At 48.7% G+C, this 27,960-nt stretch overlaps 1 long non-coding RNA gene across 1 annotated transcript in view; it reads right to left on the bottom strand.

Moving 5' to 3' along the window:
- The window catches only part of LOC140429876 (uncharacterized), a 128,350-nt gene extending 103,090 nt beyond the window's left edge, over window positions 1-25,260 (bottom strand). The window contains exon 1 of the long non-coding RNA XR_011949227.1: window positions 25,084-25,260. This is a non-coding gene — a long non-coding RNA (uncharacterized lncRNA). The remainder of the gene's footprint in view (window positions 1-25,083) is intronic.
- Window positions 25,261-27,960: the final 2,700 nt, after the last annotated feature.

Genomic DNA, 27,960 nt, shown 5'->3' with positions numbered 1-27,960 from the left:
AACAGGACAAAAAGCTTGCGCGAATTATGATCCCTCAGAGGAGGCTCATAATGAAAAATGGGGAGTAAAAAGATTGTCCTGCACCTGGGAGCAATCTGTACAAAACAAACCCGCAATTAAAAATCCCGAAGAAATTCAGGCCGACGCAGATATACAGGCAGTTACAACACACCAGAACCCCGCATGGGTAAATGAAGGAAAGAACAGCCCCCCAATCAAGTCACAGGAGTGTTACAACTGTGGACAGTTGGGACACTTCGCAAGAGAGTGCAATGCCCCACGAAAGCCACAGAGAGCCCAGCAGACAGGCACTCTGAGTAAGAAGAAGACAGAGCCCATTCATAGCGTTAGGGCCCGTTCAGATCAGAGGGACGTGACTGGAATGGACTGGCGGTGTTCGGGCTCCCCCAGTTGGGTCTGCGACACCCTTTGGGATAGGTCCGGACGACCGGTAGTTGCAGCGAAAATTCGGGGACAGCCCATCGAATTTCTATGGGACACAGGAGGGCCCCGCACCACAATAAATTCCTCCACCCTGTTTCAGAAGGACACGTGGCCCACTACAGCCACCATCACCCTCAGCGGCTTTACAGGCCACTCACAGCAGGGACACATCACAGCCCCTGTACCCATGGCAACATCACCACCAAGAACCCCGTGGTTTTAGTTGACCTGCCCCACACAGCATTGGATTTGTTTATTGTCACGTGTACCGAGGTACAGTGAAAAGTATTTTTCTGCGAGCAGCTCAACAGATCATTAAGTACATGAGAAGAAAAGGGAATAAAAGAAAATACATAATAGGGCAACACAAGATGTACAATGTAACTACATAAACACTGGCATCGGATGAAGCATACAGGGTGTAGTGTTAATGAAATCAGTCCATAAGAGGGGGTCATTTAGGAGTCTGGTGACAGTGGGGAAGAAGCTGTTTTTAAGTCTGTTCGTGCGTGATTTCAGACTTCTGTATCTCCTGCCCGGTGGAAGAAGTTGGAAGAGTGAGTAAGCCGGGTGGGAGGGATCTTTGATTATACTGCCCACTTTCTCCAGGCAGCGGGAGGTGTAGATGGAGCCAATGGATGGGAGGCAGGTTCGTGTGATGGACTGGGCGGTGTTCACGACTCTCTGAAGTTTCTTGCGGTCCTGGGCCGAGCAGTCGCCATACCAGGCTGTGATGCAGCCAGATAGGATGCTTTCTGTGGTGCATCTGTAAAAGTTGGTAAGAGTCAATGTGGACATGCTGAATTTCCTTAGTTTCCTGAGGAAGTATAAGCGCTGTTGTGCTTTCTTGGTGGTAGCGTCGACGTGGGTGGACCAGGACAGATTTTTGGAGATGTGCACCCCTAGGAATTTGAAACTGCTAACCATCTCCACCTCGGCCCCATTGATGATGACAGGGGTGTGTACAGTACTTTGCTTCCTGAAGTCAATGACCAGCTCTTTAGTTTTGCTGGCATTGAGGGAGAGATTGTTGTCGCTACATCACTCCACTAGGTTCTCTATCTCCCTCCTGTATTCGGACTCATCGTTGTTCGAGGTCCGGCCCACTATGGTCGTATCGTCAGCAAATTTGTAGATGGAGTTGGAACCAAGTTTTGCCATGCAGTCGTGTGTGTACAGGGAGTAGAGTAGGGGGCTGAGTACGCAGCCTTGCGGGGCGCCGGTGTTGAGGACTATTGTGGAGGAGGTGTTGTTGTTCATTCTTACTGATTGTGGTCTGTTGGTCAGAAAATCGAGGATCCAGTTGCAGAGTGGGGAGCCAAGTCCTAGGTTTTGGAGCTTTGATATGAGCTTGGCTGGGATTATGGTGTTGAAGGCGGAGCTGTAGTCAATAAATAGGAGTCTAATGTAGGAGTCCTTGTTTTCGAGATGCTCTAGGGATGAGTGTAGGGCCAGGGAAATGGTGTCTGATGTGGACCGGTTGCAGCGGTATGCGAATTGCAGTGGATCAAGATGTTCTGGGAGTGTGGAGTTGATGCGCTTCATGATAAACCTCTCGAAGCACTTCATTACGACTGAAGTCAGGGCCACTGGTTGGTAGTCATTGAGGCACGTTGCCTGGTTCTTCTTTGGTACCGGTATGATGGTGGTCTTTTTGAAGCAGGTGGGGACCTCGGAGTGGAGTAGGGACAGGTTAAAGATGTCCGTGAATACCTCTGCCAGCTGGTCCGCGCAGGCTCTGAGTGCACGACCAGGGATCCCGTCTGGGCCCGTCGCCTTCCGAGGGTTCACTTTCAGGAAGGCCAATCTGACTTCGGAAGCTGTGATGGTGGGTATGGGTGAATTATGGGCTGCTGGGGCACTCGCCAGCGGATTGTTGGTTACCTGCTCGAACCGGGCATAGAATGCATTGAGTTCATCGGGGAGGGTTGCGCTGCTGCCAGAGATACTGTTCGGCTTCGCTTTGTAGCCCGTTATGTTGTTTAGTCCTTGCCACAACCGCCGAGCGTCTGTCTGTGACTCTAGCTTGGTTTGATATTCTCTCTTGGCATTCCGGATGGCTTTGCGGAGGTCGTACCTGGATTTCTTGTATAGGTCAGGGTCGTCTGCCTTGAACGCCTCAGATCTGTCCTTCAGTAGGGAGTCAATCTCGCGATTGAGCCATGGTTTCCGGTTGGGGAACGCACGTACTGCTTTCTTTGGCACGCAGTCGTCCACACATTTGCTGATGAAGTCTGTGACGGTGGTGGCATACTCATTTAAGTTGGTCGCTGAGTTCTTAAATATGGACCAGTCCACTGTCTCTAAGCAGTCACGTAAGAGCTCTTCTGTCTCCTCGGACCAGCACTGCACAACCTTCTTAGCTGGATTCTCCCGCTTGAGTTTCTGCTTGTATGCCGGGAGAAGGAGCACCGTCTTATGGTCTGATTTCCCAAAGTGCGGTCGGGGGATTGAACGGTAGGCGCCCTTGATTTTTGAGTAGCAGTGGTCAAGAGTGTTGTCGCCCCTGGTGGGACAGGAGATGTGCTGGTGGAATTTTGGCAGTACACTCTTGAGGTTGGCCTTGTTGAAGTCTCCGGCCACGATTGAACAAGGCCTCCGGGTGTTCTGTTTCATAGTTGTTTATTACTGTGTATAGTTCGTCCAGCACCTTCCTCACTACTGCCTGGGGTGGGATGTAGACCGCTGTGATAATGGCTGAAGTGAACTCATGTGGAAGATAATATGGGCGGCACTTCACGGTCAGATATTCCAGGTCTGGGGAGCAGTAGGTCGCCAGAGTCGCCACATCCAAACACCAAGAGGAGTTGATGAGGAGGCAAACCCCTCCACCCTTCGTTTTGCCTGATGATGCCGTGCGGTCCGCCCGGTGAATTGAGAAGCCTTCAGGTTGTATGGCACAGTCCGGTGAGGCAGGGGTGAGTCATGTCTCTGTGAAACAGAGCACACAGCAGTCTCTTACTTCCTTCTGAGAGGTAAGTCTGAGAGGTAAGCAGAACACATTCTAGGAATAGACTTCATGAATTCCCACAATCTTTCATTTGATCCAGTCAACCAGTGTGTCTGGAAAATGGCGAAGTCTGCAAGAGCCCCCGCAACGCTCAACATAGGAGAATACACCAACAAAATTAGTGCAGTAGGCAAATTTTGGTTCAACCCGACTACGCTTAGCACGGACAAGCAGGTTAGGGCAGTTCTGCAAAAGAACAGGACAGCATTTGCGACCCACAAACACGACTGTGGCCGGCTACTGGCTCCGTACACATCACAGGACCTGACCCTAGACCCCAAAAGCAATACGGATTTCCCCAAGAGGCAGAGGGAGAAATCGCAAAAGTAATCGAAAGCTTATTCGAGCAGGGCGTACTTAGATCAGTAGCCTCCACTAATAATGCCCCGATTTGGCCAGTGAGAAAGCCCGATGGATCATGGCGACTGACCATCGATTACCGGGAACTCAACAAAATCACCCCCGCAGCAGCCCCCACAGTAGCCACAAGTCCCGAGACCATGTTCAAGCAGGGACTCAATTCCCGATTCTTTACGGTTTTGGATGTCAGTAATGGATTCTGGTCCATTCTATTGGCAAAGGCGTGCAGTACAAATTTGCCTTCACTTTTAAAAATCAGCAATACACGTGGACATGCCTGCCACAAGGATTCCACAACTCCCCCTCCATTTTCCACCGACAGCTGGCAAATGGTATAGCCAAATTCTCTCGCCCCGAATGTCTCGTCCAGTACGTAGACAACCTACTACTGCAGACAGACAGCAAGGAAGAGCACATCGAGCTTCTGTCCGAACTCCTGGAACTCTTACACTCAATTGGTTGTAAAGTTAACCCCAAAAAGGCCCAGATTTTGGAAGACAAGGTGATATATTTGGGTACAATTATCACACATGGTAAATGCGAGATCGAGCGTAAAAGGATTGACTCGATTGCTAAATTGCCCCTCCCCCAGAACGTTTCAGCCCTCCGGTCATTTTTAGGACTGGTTGGCGACTGCCGAAACCACATTGACGGTTTCGCCAGCAAGGCAGCACCCCTCTCAGACCTCCTAAAGAAAGGAGCCCCCTGGGAATGGCTTCCGCAGCATACGGATGCTGTGGACTCTTTAAAACAGGCGCTCATAGTAGCCCCCGCACTACAAGTTCCAGACCCGCTTTCCCCTTACGCCATAGAGGTAGCGACCACAGACCGCACCCTTTCAGCCGTGCTCCTCCAGGAACGGCACGAACAGCTAAGGCCCGTAGCTTACGCCACCAGAATTTTAAATGCTGTGGAGCAGAGATTTTCAGCCTGTGAGATGCACCTGCTCGCAGTATTTTGGGCAGTTCAGTATTTTTCGTACATTACTGGACTGAACCCCATCACAATCCACACAGAACACACCCCCACCAATCTTTTACTGGACGGACGACTCAAGGACGGTACAGTCAGTCAAATAAGAGCAGCCAGGTGGACCCTTTTCTTGCAGGGACGGGACATCACTGTGAAACGGACAAAGACCCACACTTTTTGAGCCACCAACCTACAGTACCCCGGAACCCCCCATGAATGTCAAATTATCTCTCCACACCACAACACAAGTCCCTTTATGGCTAAAACACCCCCCAGAAATATAGGTAGTTCAACCCAGAGCCCCAAGCACACAGACACGTGCCAACCCATAAAGATATATGTGGATGGATCTTCCACAATATTAGAAGGGAAGCGCATAACAGGTTGCCGTATTTATGTCGAGGACGCGCAGGGACGCGCCCTAGAAGAAATAGTAATGAAACTGCCAGGACACTTAGGCGCACAGGCAGCAGAACTTGCGGCCATCGCGTATATAGTGGAATACCCAGATTCCTTCCCCAGCCCAGCAGACATATACTCGGACAGCCTCTATGTCTGCAACACCCTTACGGAATTCCTGCCCCTGTGGAAAGCAAGAGGATTTGTTTCCGCAGACGGAAAACCCCTCCCTTCAGCCCCATTGCTCCTTCACATCTTAAAGAGAGCACAGAACAGGACTTTTGGTATAGTCAAAGTTCGAAGTCACCATTGTTCCTCCCCCCCTGGAAATGTAAAAGCCGACGCACTGGCTAAAGCAGGTTCCAGGAATGGATATTTTTGGACACCCCCGAAAGCGCACCAGTGAATGCAGTTCAGGTCTCGCAGATTAAGATCGAGGACTTAGTGCAGGCCCAGAAGCAGGACAGAAATCTCAGGGAGGTTTTTAAAGGAAACTAACCAGCTCCCTATGAGAGGTTTAAAAATGCTCTGACCACACATGACGGTGACGTGTTAAAAGACACACTTTATGTGGTTCCTGAACAGGACAGGAATCAACTGATTTGTTTGTTCCATGAAGGTCATGGACATCAGGGAGTCGATCCCACTACAGCCCACCTCAGGCAGCTTTGTTGGTGGCCGAATTTAAAGGACGATGTAAATCACTACATTGAGAATGCATAGAGAATTGTCTTATCTGTGCCCAGAATAATCCGGACAGATATGCCAAAAAGGCTGAGCTTAGTCACACCCGACCCGTGAATGGCCCCTGGACTAACCTCCAGATTGATTTTATAGGACCATTGCCCCCTTGCAGGAATGGTTATAAATATGTACTCGTAGTGATAGATACGTTTACAAAATGGGTGGAAGCATTCCCATCCAGAACTAACACAGCAAAGACCACAGCCAAGATTTTGACCCACCACATCTTTACAAGATGGGGACTCCCCCGCAACATTGAATCCGACCAAGGTTCCCATTTTACGGGACGCGTCATGAAGAACGTCCTCACGATATTTGGCATTACCCCAAAATTCCACATTGCATACCACCCCCAGTCGAGTGGTATCATGGAGCGCATGAATCGGACCCTAAAATCCACCCTCAGAAAAATGGTCCAGCAAAACAACACCACTTGGGACTCAGTCCTCCCTTTTGCGCTGATGTTTTTGCGCAATACAGTTTCAGCCTCCACAGGTTACACCCCACACACTCTCATGACCGGACGCCCCATGAAAGGCACAGAATTTTTACTAGGTTTAGACTTGACCAGCCCCGAAGTGACAGCCCTCACACATGAGAACGCAGTCAAACAATTAGTGGATAATGTTCGAACGGCTCAGCTAGCAGCCGCAGTGAAATTGGGCACAAGAAAGAAACAGAGCAAGGTCTGTTTCGACAAGACAGTGCATGCGACTGAGTTCAGTGTAGGACAGCAAGTCATGCACTCCGTATACAACCCCAGCACATTCCTGTCACCAAAGTACTCGGGTCCGTACTCCATTGCGGACAAAGTAAGCCCTTCCGTCTACAAAATAAAGTACCCCAATGGAAAGACTGCGTGGTTCCATATCAACCAGCTGAAGGCATATGGAACCCAGTCTAACCACGCACACCACGTCATGCTCGACGCAGCACACCACACCCCGCCCACAGCCAACGTAACCCTACCATCCCCCAACATGTCCAGCCCAGCCACGGACTCAACCTCGACTCCACCCCCGAAATATACACTCCGCTCCGGAACGCCCACAGACTGCAGCAGCAAAGACAGCGACTGTGACTCGGATGATAGCCACAGCACGCCTCCCTACTATCCCCAAGCAACACGACCCACTCCCAGCGAATGTGACCATGATTCAAGTGATCCCTTCACAATCACTTTCCTACACAAACCCCACCACCGACCACCGACCTACCATGACGACCCCGATTCCGTCCCCACACAACTAGACACCACCTATTGGCACCGAGATAATTCATGCAGACTCGTCCGGAATGACGAGAGCGATCCGAAATCATACCAAGCAGCCCCATCAGCCCTGATACATTCAAGAGTTTGGCATCCGGGAGAAGATGACGACCTTGAGTCTGACTCCCAAAACGAGAACCCCTTTGCGACCCTGTTCACAACCGATAACTGAGGTGTCCAGATGATGTTTCAAAAGGAAGCGCTTGGGAGAAAACGGTGTCCTTTCTGATGGAACCTGCAGCATGTTTTATGTTGTTTATAGTGTTTTGTTATATGTTGTATGTTAGACCCGAAATTATTATTTTTTTCCACCGCCCCACGCCTTTTCGGCCGAAACCTCTGAGGACTTGCCCACAGAGACTTGCTACTGACGCAGATGCCAGTTCAGAGGAACTCATCTGTTGACAGACGCCCGTTCGTAACTGCCCTTCTGGTTCGAAGGTAGAACCAATACGGCAACCCCCCCACGATGACTACATTTCTTGCCCGTTCTTGTCGGTTGCTCAGGCAGTGGAGAAACGGCTTGGGGCCCGCCCTGCCTGGAAACCCCCCCTCTGGTCAGCTACGCTCGGGTAGGGGGCACACGGTATTGGTGACCGTCCTACCCGGGGACTCCATCCAACTCTTACCCATCGCGGCCCATACGCACCTCATTTTCGAAAGTTTTAGTTCAAAAAGTTTTGTTTTGTTTCAGGTAACCCTTAGGTTGCCAACCCTCTGCTATTTACATCCTCAAACATTTGGATGGTAAATTGCACAGTCTGAGAGACGGCTCGCACTGGTTCATTATTTGTAAGCGTGTCTTGTCCTGAAATTCGGTTTTTGAAAAAAAAAATGAGGGAGTCACACATAGTGACCAATTATAAAGGGAGTAATTGGCACTAACGGACAGACAGGCTATCATATGAGATGTTAAACCAAGATAGCAACAGACACTATGCTTGTTTCCACAGAACTCCAGAAGCTCCAGGACAGGAGAAGAGAAGAGAAGAACCATGAGGACATCCTCCGCGTGGTTCATCGTTATAATGGACATTTGGTTGCGAACGCGAACCCCAAGACCTCAAGCCCCCCAGCCGTTAATGATGCACTTCCCCTTAGTACCCAGAGCCCAGTCACCAGCGACACCACACCATCTTGGTGTGACAGGTTTATAACCTGGTACTCCCTGTCCTACTTGATAGAATCCCTATTGGTATTGGCGATACTCTGCTGCGTCGTGCAGACTATGCGTCTGAGAAAATGGAGAAGGAGAGCCTACCGCGCTCGCACCCCGGTATATAGGATCAGATCCCCTATTTTCAGATACGAACAGACCCCAGACCCCCGCGATCTATAATAAAGAGCATTCGTTTGCATTTTGTTGTCAATAAAGAAATGTTCATGAGCAATTGTACGATCCTGAGCTTGACTGCCAAGCCAGAAAAAATGTGTATAAACTGCTATGGTTTTGTTTGTATGGTTGAGGAAGTTAGAGTGATGAAAGGTTTAAGTGAGTGTAGTGTATTAAGGATAGTTAGAGGTTCCCATTTTCTTGTTTTGTAATGCATGTCCCTGTTTGACATAGCGCCCCTTAGGATTGTCAGTTAAATTTTTTTTGCATAGTTATGGTCAGTGTAGAGGCCATGAAAGAAGTGCTCACCGGGTCAGGGAATGAAGACAACGCAGTTATGTGATCCTTCACGCTGCGTGCTAGGATCACAAGGAGGGTGTGTAGCCACCTAAGTTGGCCAACTCCCGATTTAAAATGATGAACGGCAAAGGCTGAAGGGAAATTAAGCCAACACAGGCAGAAACCAGCAGGTGCAGGTTTGCTGTGTATTAAAACTCTGCAAAAGCCCAGACAGCATCGATACCAGCGACCATCAGCATAATAATATAGCAGCCATCTAATGCGCACTCCCCGGGTGCAATTGAAACATTTGGGATAAACAAAGCAAAGCCAGACTCCCCGGCGCCAGTAGGAGCCAACAGAAAAGAGGTTAACGGACACCTCAAGACCGCCCATCAATCAGGGAACCGCTCCAGTATTGGAGAAAGCGAACCAAGCGATTGGGACAAAGTCCAATCACTTGGGACTAGGTACGGGGTCCGCCTGAAAGGCGGGAAGCCCCTGGGGACTATTAAGTTAAGCCCCCAAGTTCAACTCGCTCTCTTCTTCCTGTCCGGGTCACCCAGCAATGCGAACCAACCTTGACCGTGACTGGTGCAGTGACTGCCGAAAGATCGTGGGCGTCATTCTCCGACCCCCCGCCGGGTCGGAGAATGGCCATTGGCCGCCGTGAATCCCGCCCCCGCCCCCGCCGAAGTCTCCGCTCCCGGAGATTGGGCGGGGGCGGGAATCCGGCCGCGCCGGTTGGTGGGACCCCCACTGGATTCTCCGGCCCGGATGGGCCAAAGTCCCGCCCAGGAATTGCCTGTCCCGCCGGCGTAAATTAAACCTGGTATTTACCGGCGGGACCAGGCGGCGTGGGCGGGCTCCGGGGTCCTGGGGGGGGGGGCGGGACGATCTGACCCCGGGGGGTGCCCCCACGGTGGCCTGGCCCGCGATCGGGGCCCACCGATTCGCGGGCGGGCCTGTGCCGTGGGGGCACTCTTTCCCTTCCGCCTCCGCCACGGCCTCCACCATGGCGGAGGCGGAAGAGACTCTCCCCACTGCGCATGCGCGGGAAACTGACAGCGGCCGCTGATGCTCCCGCGCATGCGCTGGGAAACTGACAGCGGCCGCTGACGCTCCCGCGCATGCGCCGCATTTCCGCGCCAGCTGGCGGGGCAACAAACGCCATTTCCTCCAGCTGGCGGGGCGGAAATCCCTCCGGCGTCGGCCTAGCCCCTCAATGTTGGGGCTAGGCCGCCAAAGATGCGGAGACTTCCGCACCTTTGGGCCGGCGCGATGCCCGTCTGATTGGCGCCGGCTTTGGCGCCAGTCGGCGGGCATCCCGCCGTTGGGGGAGAATTTCGCCCCGTAAGTCTTAATTCAACGCTCGCTACGAGATAGGCGCTCCTAGCTACCAATCCGTACCAACTTCGAATCCCGCAGACTCAGAAACCGAACGAAAGGCCATTTGTTCCCCTGACCTGGTGGGCCAGTCTGAAGTTAAGTATAGGCCTATTAGTTGTAGAAGTAGCTTAGGCATAGAATTTGTGCATGAGTAGCGATTACTGTGTATAATAAATGTGCTTTGATTTGAATCTTACTAATCGATGTATTGAGTTATTGATCATTACTTGGACTTGATCCTTGTGGCGGTATCATAAAGATACCTGGCGACTCGCGAGCAAAGGTAATAAAACAGAGCAATTGAACCAACCGAAAAGTTAGCAACATTTCCAAGTCAGGATAATGGGTGACTTGGATGGGAACTTTCAGGTGATGGTATTCACATATGCCTGCTGTCCCTGTCCTTCTAGATGGTAATGGTAATGAATTTGGAAGGGCGAAGGACCTCAATGAGTTCTTGCATTGCAACATGTAGATAGTACACACGGCTTGGACCCCATTAACTCTTGTTTTGCTGGGGCTCCTTGATGCCACTCTCAGTCAAATGCTGCCTTAGTGTCAAGGACAATCACTCTCAACTCACCTCTGGAATTCAGCTCTTTCATCCATGTTTGAACCAAGGCTGTAATGAGGTCAGGAGCTGAGTGTCCCTGGCGGAACCGGTGACAATTAAGTGTCACTTGTTGAGCAATAACCTGTTCACGGACGCTGAGCGTCCGTGAACAGGTTATTGCTAAACAAGTGACACTTAATTGTCAATTACCCATTCCATCATTTTACAGGTGATCAAGTAGACTGATGGCAGTAATTTGCTGGGTTGGATTTGTCGTGCACTGTATTTACAAAAAATGCCTGGGTAATTTTACACATTGCCAAGTAGATGTGAGTGTTGTAGCTGTTCTGAAACACCTTGGCTAGGGGAAACGGCAAGTTCTGGAGCACAAATCTTCAAGACTATTGCCAGAATATTGTCAGGGCCCAGAGCCTTTGCAGTATCCAGTCCTTCAGCCTTTTTTTCAAATCATGTGGAGTGAATCGAATTGGCTGAAGGCTGACATCGGTGACGCTGGGGACCTCCGGAGAAGCTGAGATTGATCAACCACTCAACACTTCCGACTGAAGACTGTTGCAAATGCTTTTCTTAAATGGGTTCTGTTCCTCAGTACAAAATGAAAACAAGTAAAAATGTGTCCTCCCTTTCACTGTTTGTGTGCCCTTTGCTAAACGATATGATCTGTCGAGATCACTGTGCACCTTCAATTTATGCCTGTTGAGCAGCCACAATTTACTTCACTCAGCCGTTGGCGGCTGTGTCTTTTGTAGCCTCAGCCCTGCTTCTTAAGACCTACTTCTTTGATCAAGCGTTTGATCACCTGTCCTAATATTATTGCCTTATATGTCATATCTTGAAATGAAAATGAAAATGAAATGAAAATCGCTTATTGTCACAAGTAGGCTTCAATGAAGTTACTGTGAAAAGCCCCTAGTCGCCACATTCCGGCGCCTGTTCGGGGAGGCTGGTACGGGAATTGAACTGTGCTGCTGGCCTGCCTTGGTCTGCTTGCCCCACTCGTTAAGGTATCTTGTCCCACTCGTTAAAGTATCGAGAGCGAGAGGGTACAGATTTAAAGTGATTTGCAAAAGAAGCAAATGAAATTTGAGAAAAAAACCTTTTCACAGAGCGAGTGGTCGGGGTCTGGAATGCACTGCCTGGAAGTCTGATGGTGGCAGGTTCAATCGAGGCATTCAAGAGGGCACAGGGTGACTATTTAAATAGAAACAATGCAAGGAAATACAGGGAAAAGGCAGGAGAATAGCACTAAGTCACAATGCTCATTTGGAGAGCTGAATGGTCTCCTTCTGCACCGTAACAATTCAGTGTTTCTGTGCTAATACCCCCTGAAGCGCATTGAGGTGTTTTACTTTAGGACGAGAGGAGACAGAGCTTGAAGAGAAAAGTGATTGTATCTCAAGTAGCATGACCTGGACCTAATAGGACGGCAGGCGATATATCCAAAGGTATACAATGTCAGCTAGAATGATAATATAATGTCATAAATGTAACACAAATATTGGGATAATGTAATAAAGGGAGCAGAAAATGTGAGTTGATTTTTACCAAGATGCTGCACAGAGAGCCAGGAGACGGAATGATAGAATAATAAAATGTAACATAGTTGAGAGTGAGTGCCATGTATATGACACAGACTGGACATTTTTGACCTTGTCATGTAGACAGTAGCACATAGGTAATAACTGTATAATATTCTATAGTCGTTTGTATAACCATTTTTAAGCATTTCCAAATCCATGTTGATTTTAGGAGATTGCTGCTGAAGTTCAGTTTGTACCAAATGATTTCCCTGCACAGCACAGCAGAAACAATCAAACAGAAGGGCTACAAAAAGATAAGCAATTGGGTGAAGGGGGCATTCAAAGCAAAAAATCAGGGGAATTGATATAACATGGGAATATGGACAGAGCTGCAGGCTCTTTAACATGGGGCTGGCAAATATCAAATTTCAAAATGATGAGAGGGAAAAAACAGCGTGGATTTCAAAAAAAAATCATGAAATGAAGTAGAAGCCAGCCAGCTGCCTCATTCTTAACAGCATGCTTGGACAGTACAGCAGTCAGAGCAGACTGAAGCCTTTCCAAGTGCCAATCATTGAGGCAACCAGTTGAGCAGATTTGCTCTTTTCTTTCCCTTATGCTATATAATCCCTTGTTTATCCTTCAGTATCTCTACAGGAGCAATTGTACTTCAAAATCGTTCCCTCAGTTAATCCCACTAAAGCCAGTGATCTGGAGCTCAGTGCTTACTTTTTATTTTTATTTTTGCCACCCCTATTCTGCATGAGCTCCTCGTGATTGTCCTTTAACAATGCCGAATCAAGTAAAATTCTGCTTTCTTCTACTCTCGGGCAATTTTGCTGAATCAATCATTGGGTAGGTGTGCTTCTCTCAGTAACATTAAATATGAATGAATAACTCTTTACACTGGCATTCCATTCTCACTCATGCACAGATAATTTTTCAATTGCTCAATTGCACAGAGGAAAATATGGTCCTCTGGAGTGAACTTATTCCCCTGGGGATTGGATTGCAGGTGATGCTGACATGGCAATGCTGTGCAATCGGTGTGAGACTAGCGCAGGTGAGAGAGCAATGCCCCAAAGGGCATACACCTTGAACCCTATCTCCAAGGCTGCTCCCTTTGAAAACACCTTGTTAGGAAACCTGAGCTGCCCATGTCACACAGAGACATCACTGGGGTCTGATTTCAAACACAGGTTGAACAGTTCAGTTTTGACAGGCACAGAAACTGCTCACCGAGAAATGGTATAGCCTTTGAATCGCTTTGGACCGACATGGGTTTCTTGTGCAGTAATTAAAGAATGGACAGTTTGAGACACCTTGGGTGGGATTCTCCGCGAACCGGCGGGGCGGGCAACTCCAGCGCGAAGGAGGGGCTCCGGACCTTCAGGGGCTAGGCCGGCGCCGGAGTGGTTTGCGCCGTGCCGGCAGGCGCAGAAGGGGCTTGGCGCCACGCCAACCGGCGCCGAAGGGCCTCAGCCAGCCGGCGTGAGTTAGCGCATGCGCGAGAGCGCCAGCGTGTGCTGACGTCATCTCAGCGCATGCGCAGGGGGGTTCATCTCCGCGCCGGCCATCGCGGACTGTTACACCAGCCAGCACGGAGGAATAGTGTGCCCCCATGACACAGGTTCGTCCACGGATCGGTGGGCCCCGATCGGGGGCCAGGCGACCGTGGGGGCACCCCCCAGGGCCAGATCCCCCCGTGCCCCCCCGAGGCCCGCAGAGCCAGGTCCCGCCGGTAAATACCTGTCGTAACATACGCCGGAGCGACCGGCTGAAAACAGGTGGCCACTCGGCCCATCACGGGCCAGAGAATCGCCGGATGGGGCTGCTGCCAATGGCCCCCGACCGGCGCAGCGCGATTCCCACCCCCGCCAAATCCCCGGCGCCGGAGAATTCGACAGCCGGCGGGGGCGGGATTCACGCCACCCCCCAGCAATTCTCCGACCCGGCAGGGGGTCGGAGGATCCCGCCCCTTAAACTTATTTTCAAACATTGAATTGGGACACATTGGTGGAAACAAAATCAGCGAATAGACAAAACACACCAGCATTCACTTAAATAGACTCAAAATTAATTAAGAGATTAATTTCCATAAAAGGGCATCCTTGCTATATTAACTAGCATTGCTGTCTTCATCCTTCAGCTCACTTATTATCTTCTAACATTTAATCCAGTGCCCCTGGCACATGGACAAGTGAAGAAGATTAAAGTTTATTGAAGAGAGGATTTCATTTTCCAAAACACTTTCTTTTGACCCAATAGCTTCAGGGCAGATGGCATCATTTTACAAGATTTTTCAAGCTTGGTCTGTTCTTGCAAACTTATCACCAACATTCGCAAAGATGTTAATATTAAAAGTTGTACTCCTGATCTCTGATAATAGAATATTCCTGTTCTTCACATTTGGACGGTGTTGCAGGCTTTGGGGATGATTCCTGCCTAACCCTATAAGGAGCAGCCATTGGTTTACTCAGGCCATTTGGTAACTCAATCTAAGTTAAAACATTTGAACAGAAACATTTTAACCCTCTGCAATGTGCAAAGAAAACAATTGCCCAGTAGAAAGTGTGTCCACTAGATTTTTAATATGTGCCTCTGTCTCTGAATAAAACTAGTTAGTGATTGACAAATATTCAGTGAACTGACTGCTGGAGCCACCTGAGTTGGCCAAGTCCCGATTTAAAATGGAGAACAGCAAAGGCTGAAGGGAAATTCAGCCAACACAGGCAGAAACTAGCAGGTGCAAGTTACTGTGTATTAAACTCTGCAAAACCCCAGGCAGCATCGATACCAGCGACCATCGGCATAATAATGTAGCAGCCATCTACATACTAATGAGTGATCCCCGGGAACAATCGCAACATTTGGGATTAACAAAGCCAAGCCAGACTCCCCGGCGCTAGCAGGAACCAATACAAAAGAGGTTAACGGACACTTTAAGACCGCCCATCAATCAGGGAACTGCTCCAGTATTGGAGAAATCAAAACGAAGCGATTGAAACAAAGTCCAATCACTTGGAACCAGGTACGGGGTCCGCCCCGAAAGGCAGGAAGCCCCTGGGGACTATAAAGTTAAGCCCCCAAGTTCAAATCGTTCTTCTTGACCAGGTCACTCAGCAACGCGAACCATCCCTTGACAGTGACCGGTTCAGCTGCCGCCGATATCCAGTAAGTCTTAAGTCAATGCTCGCTACGAGATAGGTGCTCCTAGCTACCAGTCCGTACCAACTTTGAATCCCGCAGGCTCAGAACCCAAACGAAAAGCCATTTGTTCCCCTGACCTGGTGGGCCAGTCCGAAGCTAAGTATAGGCCTGTTAGCTGTAGAAGTAGCTCAGAAGTAGAATTTATGCATGAGTAGCGATTACTGTGTACAATAAATGTGCGTTGATTTAATTCTTACTAATTGGTGTATTGAGTTATTGATCATTACTTGAACTTGAACCTCGTGGCGGTATCATAAAGATACCTGGCGACTCGAGAGCAAAGGTTATAAAACAGAGCCAATTGAACCAACCAAAAGTTAGCAATGTATCTAGTTTGGCCAGACACTAGTTCAGAGGAACTAGTTTGCCCGCAGAGACTTGTTAATGTCCCAGACGCCAGTTCAGAGGAACTCGTCTGTCGACAGATACACAGACCCCCGTTCGTAACTGCCCTTCTGGTTCAAAGGACGAACCAATACGGCAACCCCCCACGATGACTACATTTCTTGTCCGTTCTTGTCGGTTGCTCAGGCAGTGGAGAAACAGCATTGGGACCCGCCCTGCCTGGGAACCCCCCTCTGGTCAGCTATGCTCGGGTAGGGCACACACGGCATTGGTCGCCGTCCTACCCGGGGACTCCATCCAAATCTTACCCGTCGCAGCCCATACGCACCTCATTTCGGTAATTTTTGGTTCAAAAAGTTTTGTTTTGTTTCAGCCCTTAGGTTGCCAACCACATGCTATTTACATCCTCAAACATTTGGATGGTAAATCGCACAGCCTGCGAGACGGCTCGCATTGGTTCAGTATTTGTAAGTGTGTCTTGTCCTGAAATTCGTTTTTTGAAGAAAACAAAATGAGGGAGTCACACATAGTGACCAATTATAAAGGGAGTAATTGGCACTAAAGGACAGACAGGCTATCATACGAGATATTAAACCAAGATAGTAACAGACACTATGCTTGATTCCACAGAACTTCAGGAGCTCCAGGACCAGAAGAGAAGAGAAGAGAAAAGAGAGAAGAAGAACCATGAGGACATCCTCCGCATTGCTTATCACCCTCATGGACATTTGGTTATGCGCGAACCCCCTGACCTCAACCCCCCTCCCCAGCCGTTAATCATTCACTTCCCCTTAGTACCCAGAGCCCAGTCACAAGCGACACCACACCATCTTGGTGTGACAGGTTTATAACCTGGTACTCCCTATCCTACTTGAGAGAATCCCTATTGGTATTGGCGATACTCTGCTGCATCGTGCCGACTATTCTGAGAAAATGGAGAAGGAGAGCCTACCGCGCTCGCACCCTAGTATATAGGATAAGATCCCCTATTTTCGGATATGACCAGACCCCCGACCCCCGTGATCTATAATAGAGAGCATTCATTTGCGTTTTTTTTGTTGTGTATAAAGACATGTTCATGAGCAATTGTACAATCCTGAGCTTGACTGCCAAGCCAGAAAAATGTGCATAATACTGCTATAATTTGTTTGTATGGTTGAGGAAGTTAGGGTGATGAAATGTTTGAGTGAGTGTAGTTTATTAAGGATAGTTAGATGTTCCGATTTTCTTGTTTTGTAATGCATGTCACTGTTTGACATAGTGCCCCTCAGAATTGTCAGTTAAAATTTTTTTGCATAGTTATGGTCAGTGTAGAGGCCATAGAAGAGTGCTCACCGGGTCAGGGAATGAAAAACGATGTAGTTATGTGCTGCTTCACACTTTGCGTTAGGATCACAAGGTGGGTGTGTAGCCACCTGAGTTGGCCAAGTCCCAATTTAAAATGGAGAACAGCAAATTCAGGGAAATTCAGCCAACACAGGCAGAAACTAGCAGGTGCAAGTTACTGTGTATTAAACGCTGCAAAAGCCCAGACAGCATCGATATCAGCGACCATCGGCATAATAATGTAGCAGCCATCTACATACTAATGAACGATCCCAGGAACAATCGCAACATTTGGGATAAACAAAGCCAAGCCAGACTCCCCGGCACCAGCAGGAGCCAACACAAAAGAGGTTAACGGACACCTCAAGACCGCCCATCGATCAGGGAACCACTCTAGTATTGGAGAAATCGAACCAAGCGATTGGAACAAAGTCCAATCACTTGGAACCAGGTAGAGGGTCCACCCCGAAAGGCGGGAAGCCCCTGGGGACTATAAAGTTAAGCCCCCAAGTTCAAATCGTTCTTCTTGACCGAGTCACTCAGCAACGCGAACCAACCCTTGACAGAGACCGGTTCAGCTGCCGCCGATATCCAGTAAGCCTTAAGTCAACGCTCGCTACGTGATAGGCGCTCCTAGCTACCAGCCTGTACCAACTTTGAATCCCGCAGGCTCAGAACCCGAATGAAAGGCCATTTGATCCCCTGACCTGGTGGGCCAGTCCGAAGCTAAGTATAGGCCTGTTAGTTGTAGAAGTAGCTTAGAAGCAGAATTTATGCATGAGTAGCGATTACTGTGTATAATAAATGTGCTTTGATTTAAATCTTACTAATTGGTGTATTGAGTTATTGATCATTACTTCAACTTGAACCTCGTGGCGGTATCATAAAGATACCTGGCGACTCGAGAGCAAAGGTTATAAAACAGAGCCAATTGAACCAACCAAAAGTTAGCAACACTGCTATGGGGATACAGCGCACGATTCAGCCACTACGTTGCACCTGCCGTGGAGCTGGGCGCAACAGGTGAATCTGGGAGAGCCCCAAATCATGCCGGGCGCCAAGCCGATCACGAGTCACTCGACTCACTACGCTCAGCGCGATCTTGGACATGTCCAGATAATAATGGCCCATGATTTCCTGATAGATTCGTGACTCTAAGTCGCTGGGGTACCACACATGACAACCTGAAAGTGCGGCCGTTCAGGCATGCACGCTAGACAGGAAACAGCCGTTTATCTCCCGGCCTTTAAGCTCTGCGCTGCTGAATCAAAAGTCCAGCTGCAGCGCTAACGTGGGCCACTTTCCTGGGTTTTTGGTGAGTTTTGCCACCTTTTTATTTACAAGCAAATTTTCCTGTCTAGCAGAGACTGGAGACATCGGGAGACATTTTTTTGGTAGGTTAAAGTTTTATATTATGAGGGCTTAACATTTATAACTATATTTAAAATGCAAATAAAGTGAAAGGAAGATATATTTTTCATTCTTTTTAACTTTGGTTTGTCATGAGGCTGTTAATTCCATTAAAAGGATACTTTACTGTATAAAACGAATTTGAAGTCACAGAAGGTGAAAGAATGATTTTTTTTAAATGTTAGTTTATCACGAGGATATTAATTCCATTTAAGGAAGTATAATGGATAGAATGCGGTGATCACTCTTTGAGGAGTATGATTGTCCCCCTGAGATACTCCTTGTTACTAGTCATGGGTTCTGTGGGTCCTTGCATGGCTGATGAGCCTGATTCTAGAATCACATGTTCAATCACTCACTTGGCAGGAGTTACTAAAAGGTGGGATCAGTCCTTAGCAGCTATGTCACGGGTATTCCTTTCTTGGGCTCCTTTTCTGGACTTCCTCTTGCCATCGGTGTTCTTGAAGAGTTGTGCCCCTTCAATTAGGAGGTTCCTTCAAATATGTCTCTTCTGAGCAAAAGTCTCCCAGGCGTTGACGTCTATTTAGACATAGAATAGAATTTACAATGCAGAAAGAAACCATTCGGCCCATCGAGTCTGCACTGGCCCATGGAAAGATCACCCGCCCTAAGCCCACACCTCCACCCTATCCCCGTAACCTGACACCAAGGGCAATTTAGCATGGCCAATCCACCTAATCTGCACACCTTTGGACTGTGGGAGGAAACCGGAGCACCCAAAGGAAACCCACGCAGACACGGGGAGAACGTACAGACTCCGCACAGACAGTGACCCAAGCCAGGAATTGAACCTGGAACCCTGGAGCTGTGAAGCAACTGTGCTAACCACTGTGCTTCCGTGCCGCCCACCTTTCTTGAGGGAAGTCTACAAGGTGTCTTTGAAGAGCTTCCTTTGTCCTCCTTTTGTTCGGGATCTTTCCTTGAGCTGCAGAAGAAGATTTGCTTCGGGAGTCGGGACTCTGACACCCTAAGTATATGGGCAGCCCAGCGGAGTTGGTTTTGGATGATCATGGCCTCGATACTGGTCCTATTGACTCCTCCAAGGACACTAATGTTAGCACGCCTGTCCTCCCAGCCGATTCAGAGCTAAAGTATATTTGGATTTTGCAATGTATTTTAAGATGTGTGTTTAAAAGTCTTCCTGATGTAATGTTCATCTTTAGAAGCCTCAGTGATTTCTTCAAATGCTTTAGCAAAGTTTAATGCCTTAGTTGACATATGCAAGCCTCATGTAAGCTAATGTGACCTATCTGTCTAACAGATATTGCAGCAAATCAATCACCCACAACTAAGAGAAGACTTAGACATCCCGAAATGATGTCAGAGGCGATGTGTGCCAGGACACTGCGCTACAGCAGCTGCTGCATTTGTATGTTGAGCTTGTCAATTAACAACTGTCAAAACGCTCCCCTTCTCCCCCTCCCCTTTACAAATAGACAGGACCGTTGTGTTTAAGTGAGAATATATATTTTATTGCAAGAAATTTGTAAAAGTTGAGGCAGTTTTATGTCATTGTTCAGCTGATAAAGTTAAACGTTAAGTTAAATGTTAACTGGTTTCTAAGTTTCGTATTTATTAAATTATTTGTTAAATGTTTTACATTAAACTTTACAAGCTTCTTTACAAATGTCTTATTGAAACATCAGAGTACAACATTTAATTGAGATAGTTATAAATGAATAAAATAATTGAAGTAAACTAAGCAGAAACGTATTTAACATGGGTAAAAACAATGGCACACTAGCTGGCACTGCTGCCTCACAACACCAGGGACCATCAGACCTTGAGCGACTGTGTGTTCACATTCTCCCCATGTCTGCAAGGGTTTCCTAGAAGCATGTAATAGAACCGTAGAATTCCTATAGAGCAGAAGGAAGCCATTCAGCCCATCAAGTCTACACCGACCCTCTGAAAGAGTACACTACCTGGGTCCACTCCCCCACCCTGTCCCCAAAACTCAACCTGTGCATCCCTGGACACTAAGGGGCAACTTAGCATGGCCAAAGCGCCAAGCCTGCACATCTTTGGACTGTGGGAGGAAATCAGAGCACCCGGAGGAAACCCACACAGATATGGGGAGAACATACAAAGTCCACACAGTCACCCAAGACTGGAATTAAACCCAGGTGATGCTGTGAGGCAGCAGCGCTAACCATTGTGCCAACATGCCGCCACCGTTTCCCCCAGGTGCTTCGGTTTCCTCCCAAAGTCCAAAGATGCCAGGTTAGGTGGATGAGCCATGCTAAATTACCCCTTAGTGTCCAAATGTTAGATGGGGTTACAGGGATAGGGTGGGGGCATGGGCCTAGGTAGGGTGCTCTTTTGGAGTGTCAGTGCAGACTTTATGGGCCGAATGGTTTCTACTGCACTGCAGTGATTCTATGATTCAATTAACACTGATCAAAAAAACATCAGATATTACAAGGACAGTGACAGCAAAACGCCCTGGGGCACTTTTAAAATCATATGACCATTATCTAAATTAAAACATACAAACACTATTAAGCATGCCTTATGTAAAATTATATAACAATATAGTGCAGATTTAAATAGTTTCCCAGATTTAAAACAAATAACCAAACCTATGTTCACTTTTAAATAATCACCTTCAATCATAAAAAAATTAAAAATTACTTTAAAAGAATCAACAATAGTGGTGCCTGTTTAAAAGAAAGAGCAAAAAAACTGTTTAAAAAACATCTACATATCTTTAACACACATGTTAAAATAGTTGTTTTCTTCTAAGTCTGCTACTTGAATGCCTGCCCTCAGTACGGGCCTGCACTTCTCCTGTGCCGTGCTGGAGCCTGCGCAGACCGGGGCGCTGGAGGCCCCAGGCTGCCGAAGAGAAAGGAAGTTTGGACGCATCATTCGAGCGCAGGTATGTGTGCAGATTTCACTTTTAAAAACGACGGTCTATGGCTTTCCACCACTAGCAGGAGGTTACGGAACGATATTTCAATGAGCAATCAGGCTCATTTAAATACCTGGATGCCACATTCACCCAGCGCCCGGAAGTCAACGGCCGTGTCTGCAAGATTTCAACCAGGCGCATTTTAGCACTGGTTTCCACAAACATGGATCAGGCATTAGACCAGGTGGTAGGGGACAGGGCAGGGTAGTACCCTGGAACTCCTGCTGACTCCCAGGCTGCCTCCAGTCTGGCACCCTGGCAGTGCCATCCAGGAACCTGGCAGTGCCACCTGGGCACTTCCATTCTGCCAGACTGGCAGTGCCCAGGTGCCAGGTGGGGTCTTGAAAAGGGGGGTGGGGCTGGCTGAAGGGAGTAAAAAGGTTTGTGGGGTGAGGTGGGGGGGTCCTGAAAGCGGTGGGTGTATAGATCGGGGCAGCAGTTCAAAATGGCACCACGATCTGCGAGGAGCCGGTCCTGACGGCGAGCTCAGCTCTCCAGTGCAGAAAAACCTCCGAAGCATGGCCTCAACAGGGAGAAACGCCCTGAGGCCCCAAAACACGGCTAAGTACCGTTGAATAGTGGGATCAATCTCGGCACCACAGCCATTGAAAAACACCCTGCCAAACGCACCCAAAACCAGACAGCAATTTTTCAGCTGAATCGCACCAGGGTTTTCAAGTTTGACTTGGGAATTGGTAAATCTGTAGCTCGTAATATAAACTGCATGAGCTTTGCTAAAACAACAATGTGGATGCCTAACCTCCCCCCACCCACCCCACCCCCCCCCCCCCGCCCCACTCCCACCTCTTCTCTAAGCTGATGTGGACTAGGTACTTATCACAAAACTGCCGGAAACTAGGTACATACGTATTGATATCGCCATTAAACTGTCAGGAACTGGGTACACACATACTGGTGTCATCATTAAACTGCAAGGAGCTTTTCTTATTCTTTCACGGGATCTAAGGTCCATTGGCAAGGCCAACATTTATCCCTAATTGCCCTAGAGTAGTGGTGGTGAGGCACCTTGAACCACTGCAATTCCTGAGGTGTAGGTACACCCACAGTCGTGTTATGGAGGGAATTCCAGGATTTTGACCCGGCGACAGTGAAGGAACAGTCGATATATTTCCAAGCCAGGGTGTTGAATGACTTAGAGGGAAGCTTCCAGGTGGTGGGGTCCCCAGGTATATGCTGCCTTTGTCATTCTAGATGATTGTGGTCATGGTTTTGGAAGGTGCTGTCTGAGAAACCTTGGGTTCTCACCAAGAGCATCATCAATAAACTGCCTAGAACGGGCTCCATACATATTGGAGTCAATCTTTCACACACACCCAAACATGACAATCACATTGGACACTTGCTACAAGATCACTGGGATGAGACATGGACAGTTAATGCTCTGTGCAGTTTCGGTTCAAGTCTGATGGGATGGGAAATGCAAGATAAGTTAAAAAAGCATTTGGCACTGGCTCCTGGTGCACACCAGGAGCACAAATGAGCAAATTGCACACTTCCAATGTGCATTTACATCTAAAGTTAATGAATGAGAACCAATGCTGGAGTACACAATCCCAGGGTACACAAGGAGTAAATTTGGCTCCACTATGATATCAATTTCTGTAGGAGCGATGAATCCTAGGTGAGGGATACGTTCAACAGGAAAGCCCATTGACAATGGCAGGACCAGAAGATCCTGCTGCTGGTCACTGGCAAGCTGCACTCCGCCGCCACAGAACACGCTGCAGAGGGGAGGAAAATCGGCCCAACGTCTCTCTCACAGGGGGAGACATTTATGGCAAATTTCAAGAGAAGTCTAGGCTACAGTCAACAGAACATAGCCCAGAAGACGAAGCCCCAGTCAATGATTTTGAAGAGAAAGGATCACTGTTACAACTGCTGCTGTTGTTACGTATCAACATTGTGTATACTAATTGAGCTTAATAAACTCATGCTGCTAATCGAAGCATTCTGTGTCCATACCTGTTAGGTCAAGGTCAAGGTTTAGATCCACATATTCCAACAACTTTACATCTCTCAAAGCTTTTTTTTTTAACCTAACATGGCCTATAATGATGTATCTAACAAATCACTTACAACAAGTAAGATTGTCTGCTTTGGATATTATTTAATTTTATAGGAATTGAACACTTAGCATCAATTTTTATTATTTTCTACTGAAATTAGAAATTAGGATATAAAATCTGATGAGATGCACATACTGTTTTACTTCCAGATTTTAAAAATGTGTTATCATCTTGTTCAGCCTAATATAATATCGATACCTTCCCTGAGACAGTCACTGTGCCAAACCTGCATAAATAGGATAATGCAAAATACCTTTGGCTCATTCAATGCTTCACAGAGTCAAAGGAAGGAGTACTCAGTGATGTGCCAGAATTCTGTTTCTTTTAAAATGGATATGTATATTTTTAAAGATTCCCTGCCCTTCTGTCTCCATGGAGTTGATTAAGAATCTGAGGAGCGCAGCACGGTGGCGCAGTGGGTTAGCCATGGCGCTGAGGTCCCAGGTTCGACCCCGGCTCTGGGTCACTGTCTGTGTGGAGTTTGCACATTCTCCCCGTGTTTGTTTGGGTTTCGCCCCCACAACCCAAAGATGTGCAGGATAGGTGGATTGGCCATACTAAATTGCCCCTTAATTGGAAAAAATGAATTGGGTACTCTAAATGTATATTTTTAAAAAAGAATCTGAGGAAGCTTTGCTGTTGTTTTGAAAGCAGGTGACACTGAGATTTCATAGCTGTACAGGCAATGTGCCAGAATCTCAGGTGGAAAAGCAAAGCCCAAAGGCATTTACCTGGGACTCGGAGAGTGAGGTTAATCACCTCAGAAACACACCCGTCAGACAACATTACCACCTCCCAACCACCTAATACCGCAGAGACATTAACAAGATTTGGTTTCAGATACAGTGTCACTGTGGCTGTGCACTCGCACGAAATGAGAGTTTCTGTCTGACAAACAATAACCAATTGTCTGCAGGAGGCATACAGCACTCCCAACGCAAAATGTAATTGAAACGACTTCACCAAAACAACATCAACCTTCTCTTCCAGCGCTGGGAAAGTGAGGCAGAGTCAGGAGGAGTTGGAAAACATGATACACAGCCACAGTTTGACAGCAAGTGCGGCTTCTGGCTGGGAAATAATTGACAGAGAGAGACGGCAGAGTTTTTGACGCAGATCAAGAGACAGGAATCTTTCATCTGCAACTGTTCAATTCAAGGCAAAATAATTCAAGTAATGAGTTGAAGGGGCACTGACACTGATTTAAACTTTTGCCCAAGAGATATGTGGTTTCTTGAATAAACTTAATTTGCAAAGAAGTCAATCTGACAGAAAATAAACAAGTGCAGCACAGAGACTGCAGCATTCTCCGGCCTACCAGTAGCTCCCTGCTACATTAACAGTGGGACATTCCACAAAATCCAACAATGGAGAGAGTGCAAGCATTCCTGTTGTCAAGAAAACCCTGCAAAAGGTTTGTAGACCAGAAACATTCGGAGACACTGAGGGCAATTTATCATGGCCAATCCAACTAACCTGCACGTCTTTGGACTGTGAGAGGAAACCGGACACCCGGAGGAAACCCACGCAGACACGGGGAGATCGTGCAGATTTCCTTTACCAAAATGCAGCAGCTTTCCTGGTCTTTGTTTTGCTGATGGTAGCTCATCAATGGTCAGATTGGTAGAACTTAGTTTCATAGCTTGCCACAGTGAATTGAACTCACAACTTTTGAGTTGCTAGTCTAGCACTATAACCAGTACGTTACTATACCGACTGATATTTAACAGTAACTCCAAGTATTAGTAGTAGGAGGAAAGAAGTGAAGGAGTTAGGTTTGTAGTGGAGACAGGAAAAGAGAGCAATCCTAAATGATAACCTCACCCTGATTTTCACAAAATGAGTTGGATATTGGAATTGTAAGAGTTGCTATTGAAAGGCAAATGAAGTTCCTTGTAGCGCACAAAGACTTACGAGAGACGAATAGAGATGAAGTCGATGAGGCTTTATTAAGCGTGACTTGTTCCCCGCAGTTCAGCAACAGACTGGAGCTGCGGGGAGAATTCCTGGTTCTTATACTCCGCCTTCAGGGCGGAGCTAGAGGTCAACAGCCAACCAGGACCCGGGATCTGTCAGCCAATGGCATCACGGCTTCACAGTCCCACATGACCCCTAATGCATACTACCACATTCACCCCTTGTTAAAAATGAACCCGGCGGGGTGGTGCTTCGCATGGTGGTAGGGGTTTTCAAGGCTGGTCCTGGGAGGGAAAAAAAACTTTTGCATGTCATTACAGTGCCCTACACTGTACAGGGTTTGTGAACTATTTACAATATTCGTAAGAAGAAAAAGAACATTCTCGTTAAAGTCCACGACATTCTTGTGTTACACCGATGCCACGAGTCGAGCGGGCGGTCTGGTCTTCCTTGTCGATCGCCTCAGACCCGGTGGTGGTGCAGTTGCTTGTTCCAGCGTTGTCGTCTCCGGGAGCTTTATGGTTTCTGCTTCAGCTTCACTCCTGGTCGGACCTGGGAGGAGGACCGATCCTCCCGGGAAGGGGGCGGTCGCGGGGTGCGCCGGTGGCAGGGAGGGGGTGATTGGTGTCGGGGGTGTGTGCGTGTTGCCGGCGGGCGCCAGATCCCGCAGGGAGACCGTGTCCTATCGTCCGTCGGGGTACTCCACGTAGGCGTACTGCGGGTTCGCGTGGAGGAGATGAACCCTCTCGACCAACGGGTCCGACTTGTGCGCCCGCACATGTTTCCGGAGCAAGATGGGTCCTGGGGCCGCCAGCAAGGTCGGCAGCGACGTTCCAGAGGAGGACTTCCTGGGGAAGACAAGGAGGCGCTCATGAGGCGTTTGATTAGTGGTGGTACACAGCAGCGACCGGATGGAGTGGAGAGCGTCCGGGAGGACCTCCTGCCACCGTGAAACTGGGAGATCCCTGGACCGTAGGGCCAGTAGGACGGTCTTCCAGACCGTGCCGTTCTCCCTCTCTACTTGCCCATTTCCCCGGGGGTTGTAGCTGGTCGTCCTGCTCGAGGCTATACCCTTGCTGAGCAGGAACTGGCGCAGCTCGTCACTCATGAAGGAGGACCCCCTGTCGCTATGGATATATGCGGGGCAACCGAACAGTGTGAATATGGTGCTAAGGGCTTTAATAACTGTGGCCGCTGTCATGTCGGGGCAGGGGATGGCGAAGGGGAAACGAGAGTACTCGTCCACCACGTTCAGGAAGTATGCGTTGCAGTCGGTGGAGGGGAGGGGCCCTTTGAAATCCAGACTGAGGCGTTCAAAGGGGCGGGAAGCCTTGATCAGGTGCGCTCTATCCGGCCTGAAAAAGTGCGGTTTGCACTCTGCGCAGATGTGGCAGTTCCTGGTGACTGTACGGACCTCCTCCACGGAGTAGGGGAGGTTGCGGGACTTTATAAAATGGTAGAACCGAGTGACCCCCGGGTGGCAGAGGTCCTCGTGGAGGGTTTGGAGACGGTCTATTTGTGCGTTGGCACCGGGATAGGGCATCGGACGGCTCGTTCAGCTTTCCGGGACGGTACAAGATCTCGTAGTTGAAGGTGGAGAGCTCGATCCTCCACCTTAAGATCTTGTCATTTTTAATTTTGCCCCGCTGTGCATTATCGAACATGAAAGCTACCGACCGTTGGTCAGTGAGGAGAGTGAATCTCCTGCCGGCCAGGTAATGCCTCCAATGTCGCACAGCTTCCACTATGGCTTGGGCTTCCTTTTCCACTGACGAGTGGCGGATTTCTGAGGCGTGAAGGGTTCGGGAGAAAAAGGCCACGGGTCTGCCCGCTTGGTTAAGGGTGGCCGCTAGAGCTACATCGGAGGCGTCGCTCTCGACCTGGAAGGGGAGGGACTCGTCGATGGCGTGCATCGTGGCCTTTGCGATATCCGCTTTGATGCGGCTGAAGGCCTGGCGAGCCTCTGTCGACAGGGGGAAGGTAGTGGTCTGTATTAGGGGGCGGGCCTTGTCTGCGTACTGGGGGACCCACTGGGCGTAATATGAAAAGAACCCTAGGCAGCGTTTCAGGGCTTTGGAGCAGTGGGGGAGGGGAAATTCCATGAGGGGGCGCATGCGTTCGGGGTCGGGGCCTATCATCCCATTGCGCACTACATATCCCAAGATGGCTAGCCGGTTTGTGCTAAACACGCACTTGTCCTCGTTGTATGTGAGGTTCAAGGCTTTAGCGGTCTGGAGGAATTTTTGGAGGTTGGCGTCGTGGTCCTGCTGATCGTGGCCGCAGATGGTTACGTTGTCGAGATACGGGAACGTGGCCTGCAACCCGTGTTGATAAACCATTCGGTCCATCTCCCGTTGGAAGACCGAGACCCCGTTTGTGACGCCAAATGGGACCCTTAGGAAGTGGTATAATCGCCCGTCTGCCTCGAAGGCTGTG

Source organism: Scyliorhinus torazame, chromosome 1, assembly GCF_047496885.1.
Source record: "Scyliorhinus torazame isolate Kashiwa2021f chromosome 1, sScyTor2.1, whole genome shotgun sequence".
In the NCBI taxonomy this organism is placed as follows: Eukaryota; Metazoa; Chordata; class Chondrichthyes; order Carcharhiniformes; family Scyliorhinidae; genus Scyliorhinus; species Scyliorhinus torazame.
The sequence above is the reverse complement of the archived record's forward strand: the minus strand, read 5'-3'. Positions and strand labels throughout refer to the sequence as shown.